Below are 12,609 nucleotides of genomic sequence, written 5' to 3' on the forward strand. Positions count from 1 at the left end.
GCCTTATCTACCAGTGAAGCCACTAGTCTCAACTGAAGCTCCCAAGGACACCGAGCAAGCTACCGAAGGCAACAAATCTGAAGCTGCAGGTGACACAACCAAAGATTAGATGTCTCAAGCACAGACAAGTACTACAAATATTACAACTGAGACCCCTAGCACCAAGCCACCCAAAGACATTGCAACTGCTACAGGAATAGACCAAAGTGTTGCATCGACCGAGCAACCTACTGAGGGTCAGCAAACCTCACATGCACTTGTCTTAGTGCCATAGACCAAAGGAAAAGAAAAGAAGGTGAGAAAGCATGGTTTTAAATTTGACTTATCTAAACTGATTGTGTTGCCCAATGTAGACATTTCCAAATTAAAAGGGCAAGCACTCACTGAATTCGGTGAACTATGCAAAGCAAAGGCCAACCAAGAGAAGCAACTGGCCATACATAAAAAGAATAAAGTACTTCAGAAGGTTAGGACACTACTAACAAATATGCTACCATCAGCAACAGTGTTGACCGATGCAACCATCCATATTCAATTGGATGAACTTCTCAATCAGATTGAAACATCTGGAGTTGATGCATCTGAGTACTTAAGCAAGTTCAAGGATAAGGAGCTTACAACAAAAATGATAGAGGAAGTACAAAAATCAATTGTTGTTGGCAAGGTAAAACTTGTCAAATTCATTGCTGAGTTGTCCCCTCAACTTAAGCACATTCTTTTTTTATTCCAGAAATTGTGTACATTTTCTTTATTTATTAAAGATATCAAAAATAAAACTGATGCAATTGAGAAAGAGATCACCGATCTCTCATCTAAGTTGACCATTGAGCCTACTTCACTTTAGATTTTTTACAAAAAGCTACAACAACTCATGGCTCAACAGTTAGAACTAAGGAATGAAGAGCATAAAATTAAGATGGATATAACGACCCTTCAAACATTATTCCTTCCTCATCTCTCATTAGTACAGGAACAACTCAACCAAGCTACACACTTATCAACTACACAAGAGCGAAGCACTTTTGATGGCTTGATATCACTCTTATCTGATATTCAAGCACAAAACTCATTAATGGAAAGTGTCAAGGACTCACTCTCAGTCGCCCTCACTGACGCCTGGACCAAGTATAAGACTATTTTTGATTAGTTACCACCTTCGGATGGAAATTAAGTTTTTCATGTTTGTCAAAAAGGGGGAGTAATATTATGATACTACAAAGAGGAAAGCCCAGCAAAGGGGGAGTAATTCTACATTTGGAGAGTAATACAATTTTGTTAACACAATTTTGAGTATTGTATACAAGGGGAGTATACCGAGTAGAATATACAGAGCATTCAGAGCACACAAGTATAGAACAGAACCGAACATGCAAAATTCAGAGTTATGTACAGAATAATGATAAGGGGAGTATATCTGCATATACTATTTTATTGACTATTGTATATATTGTCAAGTATAGTCATTTTGTCAAGTATATAGTTTTTGAGTTATGACTTTGTAAGTAGTTTTTGTCAAACATCTCAACTAATGTCAAAAGGGGAGATTGTTACTACTTATCAAATTGCCATTAGTTTCATATCCAAAGTCATACTATATATTCTAGTTGGTTAGTATTACTGAATCATGCAGTCGGTACACACAGAGAAGTTGGTATGAATAGTCTAGTCGGTTACAGAAGAAAGCAGTCACAGAATGTAGTATTCACTGAGCTATTTACCAAGTAAAGTTTCATGCCTACCGAGTGGTAAAGTTAACTCACCGAGTTGATATTCACCGAGTGAAATGTTTTACTAGATACATTGAACCTGTACATGCACATGAAAACATGTTACAACATCGAGGCACATATAACCATTTTTGCATTGGAAATTGCACTAGGAGATTGTGTATGATTACAAGGTCAATCTAACCAATGAGATATTTTGTTTAATCATTCATTCAAAGAATCTTTAATAAGATCAAAGCAATGAATTAAATCACCGCTGTAAGAGATCTATTTATACAACATGATTCTAGGGTTAGAAAACAACAGTGTGTATGCACGAAGGAAGACTATTACAGAGGCACAGAGAGGTCACTGAGAAGGTTATTAGTGAAAAGTTGAAGGAGAGAGTAAACAGAAGGGTTTACCGAGTTTCATTATGGGTTACCAAGGTATGCTACAAGCTAGGTAATCTTATTCAGAGCACATAGAATCTACTTTAGCATTTCAGATGTAAAGCTGCAGATATTTGTAATGATTTTATTGTAATATTTTGAAGTTGTAAGAGAAACCTTTAACAAGGTAAAAGACTCTAACCAAGTCTATAAATTGTAAATCCTTTAACCAGGTGCTACACTGATATAGTGTTGTAAAATCCTTTAGTAAGGTAGATCTAACTGATCTTGATACTCCTAACAAGGTAAGCTATAAGAAATAGCTAAATGTAGCTCTAACCGAGCATTCTTTATTATTGCAGTAGTGAAGTTGTGGGTGCCATCCCCACCGCAGTTTTTCTCTCTAACCAAGAGTTTCTGCATGACCAAAATATATGTGTTATGGAGTGAATCATGTATGATTGTTATTTGTTGATTTTAGTTTTATTTTATGTTACTGCACTATTCTATCTATGCATAACAGTAAGGTTATTATCAAAGAAAAGTTTTGGAGTACTGATTCACCCCTCCCCTCTTAGTACATCAGCTTTCCATATTGGGCCTAACAATAAATCATTTTCTAAAGAACTTACCCATGAAAGCACAATGAAACAATTTACTTCATAACCCATCCATGAAATTATGGAGAATTCAATATAAAAATCCCATTAAAGGAACATACATTGGATCTATTGGAGGCCCTGAAGAAATAGAGTTACTACATACTTAATTCTTAAAAATCTCACAATATATACTACATACTTCACTCTTATGGACCATTAATCTTGAAGCCTGAAATATATTGCATCTCAGTGATCTTTGATCCTTAACACATATCTGGTTATCATGACCAATATTTGTCACCCAAGAAACAAAGAAGATAACATAAAGCACTGTTCTGCTGGCCATCAAGGGTCATATGTAGAAGAACAACATAACGGTATAAAAAAACTCAGGTTGGTTGTGCAAGCATTTAGACTTACTTCCAAAAAGCTTCTACAATCTGCAAATATCACAAATTTTGGCCACATTTAATAGGCAATGGTGTTCCTCGGTTTCCTAATTTATTCTAACTACGCCAATTCCCATCCAGCCTAATGACCAATGCATCAGAAATATATTATTGATTGATTTCATATGCAGAGAGACAATAATAAAGACAAAATACTCCAGGCAAAATCTCCAAGTCACATACACTTAGTAGAAAGTTGCTAACAAGACACCAATTCTTGGAAAAAAGATCAACTCCATACATACCTTAATAGCTATAGCTGCCCCTAGAGCAATAACTTCTGGATTTACCCAGACATTGGGTTGCTTGCCAGTGATCTTCTTGACAAGTTTCTGAATAGCAGGAATCCCGGTTGATCCCCCAACCATGATAATTTCATCTATGCCTTTGTCAGACAATTTTGCATCTCTCAATGAATTCTCCAAGGGGGTCTTCAGCCTGCAAGAAGTGTACACATGGTGAGAATGTACAAAATCTAATCCACAATGCAATGGATAAAGTGTGTTGCCTATGAACACCAACTTGTTTGTAGACAAGCATGGGGAAACTCCAATTCTCTAAAATTAGTTAACTGTAAAATCTTATTGGTCAAGTAGATCTGAACACGACACTTCAAATTCATCCCTTGTAAACAATGTCTCAAGGTGCTTAGGACCATCTGTAGTATCCGTTATGAATGGTAAACTGTGACAGAGATTAACAATTGAACATTATAATCACTAAATTTTCCAAATGATGGTGAGAGGTTAATTTAAAAACTAAATGTAATTCACTCAACATCTTACACACTCAAAAAGATTGAAACATTTTATAGCCATCACAGAACGATAGAAATAATTTTCACACCCAAGCACAAAACATAAATGATGAGTCCTACCATAATTTTAGTATCTTTAGTTATGAAAATCAACCTCCTCAGAAATAAAGTTTTGTACTCGCCTAACGGTTATTTCTGTGTGAAACGATAATTCCATCTTCAACTTTTCTGTTGTTTCTATTAATCGATGAAGTGCTTGTTTGTCTTCTATCATATTGATTCCCTCATCTCTCTCAAATCTTTTAGCTAGCCAGCCAACAATTCTCAATAACAACAAATCAAATAAATTACAACCTTGAATTCAAATTAAACTGGTTGATTCAGCTAGCTAAATTCAAGAAAATAGTCAAACCTTGTTGAAGTCATCTCCTCCTAGATGAGTGTCACTTGAGATGGAGAGCACCGACATAGTATCTCTGCCCAAATAATTTTCAAAAGTAAGCACTGCAAAATAATTACTAAATGTTGGAACTTGCATTTCTAATAAGACCAATTCAAGCAATAGTTGCATAAACCATTGTACAAAAACCACCCTGTAGAAATGGTTTATTATTTCAGTAAAAAATAAAATACTCAAATGCTTAAATTAGAAAAGAAAGGTTAATTTGACAATAAGAGATTGCAACATTTAGTTGAGGATGAGATAAACAAAAACAACTAGGAACTTAAAAGTAGTAATTGTAAGCAGTGATTAACTAAAGCCTGAAGAAATGACATAGAAGCATGACATGTGCAACTTTAAATGAACAACTCAAGATCAACAAAACTTCCATCACAACACAATTGCACACATGGAATCTACAACAGGCAAAACAAGGCCCACTATATTTTGCCACATAATCATAACTCGGAGACCAGATATTCAGGCAAACATAATGGTAGAGGAATGAACACAAGTGACTAGTCAAAAGGTTGAAAAGCACAAAAAAATAGTGAAGAATTCGCAACTTGACATAAACATCACACAAACAAAATGCAACAACAACACAAAAATTTAAAAACACATAAGCACTTATTTTGTTAATCATGTTGATCAATACAAAAAAATGCCACTAAATGTAAGCACAATGCCAAGATAAGAAAGTGTCAATCGCTAAGATGAAATATTAAAAATAAAACACAAGCAATCATACATTGTATTTTACAATAATCGTGTCTATAGTTGTTAACGAAATCAAAAACTTGTGTGCTTATAAAACAAATTTACTACCTGAAACATCATATGTTCCACTACCAAGATAAAAAACTAGTGGAGTTTTTTTATTCTTTTTTTTTTAAATCCATATGCAAATGCAGCAATAGTTGGCTCATTGATAACCAACAAATTAGTCAACCCAGCCATTCGACAAGCAGCAATAGTTGGCTCATTGATAACCAACAAATCAGTCAACCCAGCCATTCGACAAGCATCTAGAGTAGCCTTTCTCTGGGAGTCATTGAAGCATGCAGGCACTGAGAACAAAACCCTGTCGACCTTAGCATTCAAAAAATTGGAAGCATCATCTACAAGTTTTGTCAAAAGCTGCATCATAGAAAACCCAATGCATTTTTAAGGACGCCAATTGCTAAAAGATCCAAAAATTCACTTCAGACCCAAAACACTCTACCATAAAACGTTATCAGTAAACAAACCACCTCTTAGTTATATCACTTATAACCATCGTAGAATAAAGAGCCATTCAAATTATACACAAAACCAAAACCAAAACCAAAACGGTAAGAAATGTGTCACACATGTTAAATATATATTTGGACATAATCAAAGCCTAAAAGCTAATATCAGCATATGATCTTTCCACCCAAGAGACTTGTCTTCCATGTTTGTGCTAGACAGATAATGATTTCTTCATTAAGATATCTTACAGTTGTAATTAAGGTAATGAATTTACCACTCAACAACATTTATGTTTCTTGACTCAATTGAACTTGTCATTGTAGGTTTAATTGAAAGTTTTGTTTTGACTCATTAAAATTTATTTAGTTGTAACCCATGTACACATTTTCTTCCATCTCATACAACTTACGGCTCAAAATTTTAGAGTCAAAACCTGACTCCACCACAACTACATATAGGATTATAAGAGAATACATAATACATTCAAATCAAGACTAACGATTTAATATATTACAACCTCAATCAAAACAAAAACCAATGAATAGATTTCTAAGCCCTCAACATACCATATTTAAAAATATTGATCCCGATCCAAAGAGGAAAGATGGGAACCTAATGGATTGGGTAGATATTTCAAATAGATTTTGAAACTTTGATATTTTCTATATATGGAGCAAACAAATTAATTATTAAGCTGCCAATGATGAACCCCCTTTCAAAACTACAAACATTGTAACTTTATGCCAAAGAAAGCCCATGAAACTAGGCTTAACCAATAGTAGAATATTGCAACTATAGAACATAGTTTTAAAAGCTTCTATAAACCAATAACATGTCCATCAGACCTAGCCTTCTAAATACTCACAATCTTGACAATTATAGCAAAAGAAAACTCATCAAAACACCAAAAGCTTAGCATACACTGATTTGTATATTTCTTCAGCAGCAGACCACTACCCAAAAACCACAAAATGCTGCTATACTAATTCTAATATACTTTATTTAAAAGCAGTCAGCATCTCATGAATTCAAACCTTTCTCGCAGTGCATTATGCTTTGGTTCATAACTAAGCTAATACCAACAAAGACCACATCAAAACTAAATCTAACTACCACTTTGGTGCTAAATAAACTCACAATATAGCACAAGGATACACTATCACCATCATATACTAAAGTGAGAATGTGACAGATATCTTTCCCCACATTAGATCTTGGGTTGAATACTCTTCTGTAGGAAAAGGTACTCGCATTTACTACATTGTTTGGTACTGGCTTGGGTGGTCTTTTGATAACAATTACTCATTGGGTGTGTGGAATAATAACATTTAAGTGCTGCTTTTGTTCTACAATTTTTAGCTTGTGAGAGAAGTGTTAAGTTCTTTCAAAATTATGTGATCAAATAGAAGAGATGGAGATATAATCTGAAAGTTATATTTTATCTTCTATAGCCTGTTTTAGAGATGCACCACACTTATCAATTTCCGTGTGTGCATCCTCCTCAATGTAAGCATGCTATATAAGTGTACGAGGGGTTATGTAGTGAAGAGATATGTCTTCCCACGTGGGAAGACACATCTCTTCCCTACGTGCCTCTCACCATAGTATATAAACTAGTCATCATTTACTTACCCGATCGGAAGGAGTGCGACTTGTTTGAGAATCGCTTTACCACCCGATACCATGAATGGTGTAACCGTTGGTCAAACACGATAAGTAAAATTTGTTTATTTATCATTAGTTAACATTAACATATTAGTATATGAAATCAAATTAATATATATATATATATATCTCGAAACAATGAAATATTACGATCGACGTTACAAAATTAACACTCCCTCTTAATTAGGGAGGACACATTTCATGTTAGAGAAAACATCACAATTCATCCATTGATTGTGAAGAGAGGAGATATCACACCATAATGATATTGAGAGATATGGTTCAACAATGAATATCAAGTCTCATGATACTCACCATAACTCATAATTATCAAGGTATGTGCACTGGCATCAAGTCACATGATGCCTACCATACTGATAATGATTTCATGGCATGTCCATGAATATTATGTTCATAATATTCACCATGAAGATCTCTATAATTATGGTGTATTTAATGATATCAACCAACAAATATCTACCATAATGTCTCAGAGATATATATACTATCATGACATGTCCACAGATATCAAGTCACATGATATCCATCAAGATAGTTAAATTGATAATTGTAAAATCGTCACCTTACAATATCACCCTTCAATAATGTTCACAGAAGGCCCATGCAGTCATAGAGTCACACACATGACAAATAAAAGAGTTTACACACTAAACATCTTTAAATATATTATTATATCAGAATAAATGAGACTCTATCTCAAAATTGAATAACATTTTCAACCATACCAAGTTTATCTCTAAAGTGTTCAATCTTGATCCTGGAGAGAGGCTTGGTAAGAATGTTTGCAATCTAATCACCTGTACTAATATAATTCAGTTGGATCACATTCCTTTCCACCATATCTCGAACATAGTGATAAGGAACCTCAATGTGTTTAGACTTGTCATGAAATACTAGATTCATTGAAAGCTTGATGCAACTCTGATTGTCATAGTAGATGACAGTAGGATTTAAGGGCTGACCAAATAGTCCTAAAAGCAATTTCCAGAGCCATACAACTTCTGTTTCTCCCATGGAGGCTACAATGTATTCAGCTTCTGTAGAATTCTGAGCAACTAAAGACTTTTTCTACATATCCATGAGATCATTCCTGATCCTAAATTGAAGCAACATCTTGATGTGCTTTTCCTATCAACTATGCTTCCTACCCAATCATAATCAGTGAATCCATGTAGGTCAAGTTCTACATGTTTATATTTCAAACCAAAAGCAATAGTTCCTCGAAGATATCACAGAATATGCTTTGCAACAACAAGATGTATTTCCCTAGGTTCACACATGAACTGACTTAGTGCATTTACAACATAACATATATCAGGTCTTGTGTTTACCAAATACATCAAAGATCCAATAGTCTGTCTGTAGAGTGTAGGATCTGCAAACTCAAATTTTGTAGTTGTTTCCTTTAGTTTGTGCAGATTTGTCTCCATTGGTGTGGTCATGGATCTACAATCCAACATTCTAAATATCTTGAGTATATCAATGGTGTATTTTCCTTGATTAAGGATTATACCATCTGCATACTTCCAAACTTCCAATCCAAGGAAGTAAAGAAGAATTCCTAAATCTTTCATATCAAACTCAGAGGCTAATTCTTTCTTACATTAAGAAATGCAATTATCCTCTCCCATGATTAGTAGATTATCAACATTAAGAATAAGAATTAATAATTCATAATTGATTACCTTGTAGTAGAGATTTGGATCTACTTCATTCTTGAAAAACCCTAATTCCAAGAGATAGTGATCAATTCTTTCATACCATGCTCTAGGGGCCTGTTTCAGTCCATGAAGAGCTTTCTTTAATCTGCAGACATGTGATTCAGCCTTATGAATCACAATACCTTTAGGTTGCTCCAAATAAACTTCTTCTTCAATCTTACCATTCAAAAAAGAAGTCTTGACATCCATTTGATGGACTTTCCCATTTGATGGACTTTCCATCCTTTAGATGTTGCAATAGCCAAAATTGCTAGGACAGAAGTGTATTCGGCAACAGTAGAAAATGTCTCTTCATAGTCAATACCTTCTTTCTATGAGAAACCTCTGGAAAAAAATATTTCTTTGTGCTTCTCAATGCTACCATCTGGTGCATGTTTGATTTTGAAGAGCCATTTAGAAGATACCATATATTTACTTTCAGGCCTAGGCACAATATCCCAGACATCATTTTTCAGAATTGAGTGATACTCTTCTAACATAGCATCTTTCCAAACTTGATGCTTGAGCACATCTCCAACATAGGAAGGTTCTAATCAATCAACTCACTCATCAAGGTAGTATAACTGGAAAATAGGTTAGGTCTCTTACTTTCTCTGAAGGTCCCCTTTGGAGCAGCATAATTTTTAGGTTCTTGAAGCATCTGTTTAGCCCAAGTGGTCTCTTTCTAGTTTTGGGATAATTTTCTTCTAAAGGTAAGCCTTGAAATTCATGCTCAGCATCTTTAGGGGTCTCTCTCTAAATCTCAGGGGTGGAATCCTCATCCAAGCTTGTAGGAGGATCTTGGTGTTCTAATTCATTAGAGCTGTTGGACCTCCTGAATGCTATGTCTTCCTCAAAGATGACGTCTCTGCTTAGTTCAATTTGTCTTTGACCAGGTATGTATATTATGTAGGCTTTAGAGGTTTCACTATACCCAACAAATACTCCTTTCTTTCCAGAAGGTTCTAACTTTGACCTCTTTTCTTTGGGGACATGAATATAGACTGGACACCTAAAGATCCAGAAATGACTTATGTCAGGTTTGTTGCCAGTAAAGGCTTCTTTAGGGGTTTTATCGTCAAGAAGAGAATGAGGACATCTATTTTGAATGTACACAGTTGTCGTAGATGCTTCAGCCCAAAATGAGGTTTCTATATTTTGGTCAAACAACATAGCCCTAGGAGCTTCTACTATAGTCCTATTCTTTCTTTCAGCTACCCCATTTTGTTGTGGGTTATAAGGTATAGTTAACTCCTTCTTAATCCCAACATTTATACAATAATATTTAAACATATCAGAAGTGTATTCACCCCCATTGTCTGTTCTTAAGGTTATGATTTTCTTACCTATCATATTTTCTACAAGAGCTTTGAATTCCTTAAGTTTAGAAAGGATTTCTTTAGACTCTTTGTACCTCGGAAAATATATCCAGGTCTTCCTAGAATAATCATCTACAACTATTATATAATATAAAAATCCCCCTAATGAGGGTATAGACATGCGTCCACATAAATTAGAATGAACTAATTCTAATACATTTTTGGATTTATTGTTGATAGAATTAAAAGACCCTTTAGTATTCTTTCCCAAGGCACACCCTTTGCAGGCTCCTTCATATTTTTGACTTAGCTTGGGTAAGTCGATCACCATCTTCTCTATCTTAGGTAAGGTATAGAAATGAAGGTTACCTAATCTTCTATGCCAAAGTTCATTCAAATCTAGAGTCTCATGAATCAAGGCTAGAGGTGGAATGGTGCAAAGTCTGTAGAGGCTCCCTTGTCTTACTCCAATGGTCTGGGCTTTCTTGATGGTGGAGTTCTTTTGCCAATCAAGTACATTTCCTTCCATAAAGGTTAATTTGTAACCCTTATCTTCAAGTGCAAAAACCGAGACAAGGTTTCTCTTTATACCAGGTACAAATAGTACTCCAGTCAGCTGTAGGGATATGCCTAACTTTAGGTTGATATTGCAGGTTCCTATTCCCATAACTGGATAATTTGAGTCATCACCAATTGTCACTTCTTCATTTTAACTTTCCACAAGTGTATCTAGCTGCTCATGAAATCCAGTGATGTATCGAGATACTCCGCTGTCAATCACCCATGTGTTGAAACTGGAGGTGACTTGACTAGAGAGGGCTGAGTAGAAGACTAGCTTCTCGAAATTACTCCCTTTCTTAATTTATGCCATTGAAGCTTGTTGTTTGATCCTTTCTGGACACTTCATTGCATAGTACCCATATTGGTCACATCTGAAACATTGTACTTCAGAAATGTCTCTCTTCTTCTTTGAAGACCTCTTGCCATTTGAGTTGTTGTCCCTATTTCTCTTAAAGTTCTTCTTCTTTCCTCTCTTGTGGGAATTAGAGTTTAGAACTTGAATTTCTTCATTACCATTGTTTTGTTTTATTCCTCTCATGACAAGGAGAGATTCCTCTTGAATGCAATTGGTTTTTAATCTATCAAACTTAGGAAATTTAGAACGAGCACTGATTCCTTGAATGAACAATTCCCATGAGGTAGGAAGTCCATTTAGGCCCATAGTGGATAGTTGATCCCTAATCTCAGTGATCCTCAATAAATAGGATGTAACTATTTCTCCTTTATTCATCTTTATATGGTGTAGTTGATTCTTTAGGATGAGAACCCTGCTAATGTTGTTGATTTCATAAATGTCAGCTAGTGCTTTGAACATCTGAAAGGCTGTCTCATATTTAAAAATGACTGGTACAATGTGGTCTCTTACCAAATCCACAATTATCTTAAGGGCCTTCTCACTGTCCTTGCTCCACTGAATTTTCTCTATATCATCAGAGGGTTCAGGAATTGCACTTTTGACATGGGAGCCAATTTTATTTTCTTTCAAAACAAGCATGATCCTCAATTTCCAAGATACAAAATTTGATGCTCCATCTAATCTATCTTCAAACCTAACTCCGGTTGTCATTAGGATTATGGGAATGTGATCTTAGCAAGAGCCTGGTGAAAGTTTATGAGATTGTTACAGGATTTTAATATGATGTTCCTTAACTTTGCTCTGATACCATGTTAAGTTCTTTCAAAATTTCGTGATCAAATAGAAGAGATGGAGATATAATCTGAAAGTTGTATTTTATCTTCTATAGCGTGTTTTAAAGATGCACCACACTTATCAGTTTCGATGTGTGCATCTTCCTTAATGTAAGCATGCTATATAAGAATACGAGGGGCTACATAGTGAAGAGATATGTCTTCCCATGTGGGAAGACACATCTCTTCCCTACGTACCTCTCACCACAGTATATAAACTAGTCACCGCTTACTTACTCAATCAGAAGGAGTGCGACTTGTTTGAGAATCACTTTACCACCCGATACCATGAACGGTGTAACCATTGGTCAAATGCGATAAGTTAACTTTGTTTTTATTTATCATTTGTTAACATTAACATATTAGTATATGTTGGCAAATGCACACTCCAATGAGAAATTGTAGGTGATTGAAGGTTTTGTCATTGATGGGAACCTTACAATCATATGATACCGACAGGCACCGACACCGACAGACAGTACACCGACATACAGTTCACCGACACCATGGCCAACAATAATTTTGTTTAATTATATTTTGTATTTAATTGTAAAAACTTTTTGTAAGACGACAT

At 35.1% G+C, this 12,609-nt stretch overlaps 1 pseudogene; it reads right to left on the reverse strand.

Annotated features, from left to right (window-relative positions):
- The window catches only part of LOC131044059 (heat shock 70 kDa protein 6, chloroplastic-like), a 31,671-nt pseudogene that overhangs the window by 10,381 nt on the left and 8,681 nt on the right, over positions 1-12,609 (reverse strand).

The sequence above is a fragment of the Cryptomeria japonica genome, chromosome 3, assembly GCF_030272615.1.
Source record: "Cryptomeria japonica chromosome 3, Sugi_1.0, whole genome shotgun sequence".
In the NCBI taxonomy this organism is placed as follows: Eukaryota; Viridiplantae; Streptophyta; class Pinopsida; order Cupressales; family Cupressaceae; genus Cryptomeria; species Cryptomeria japonica.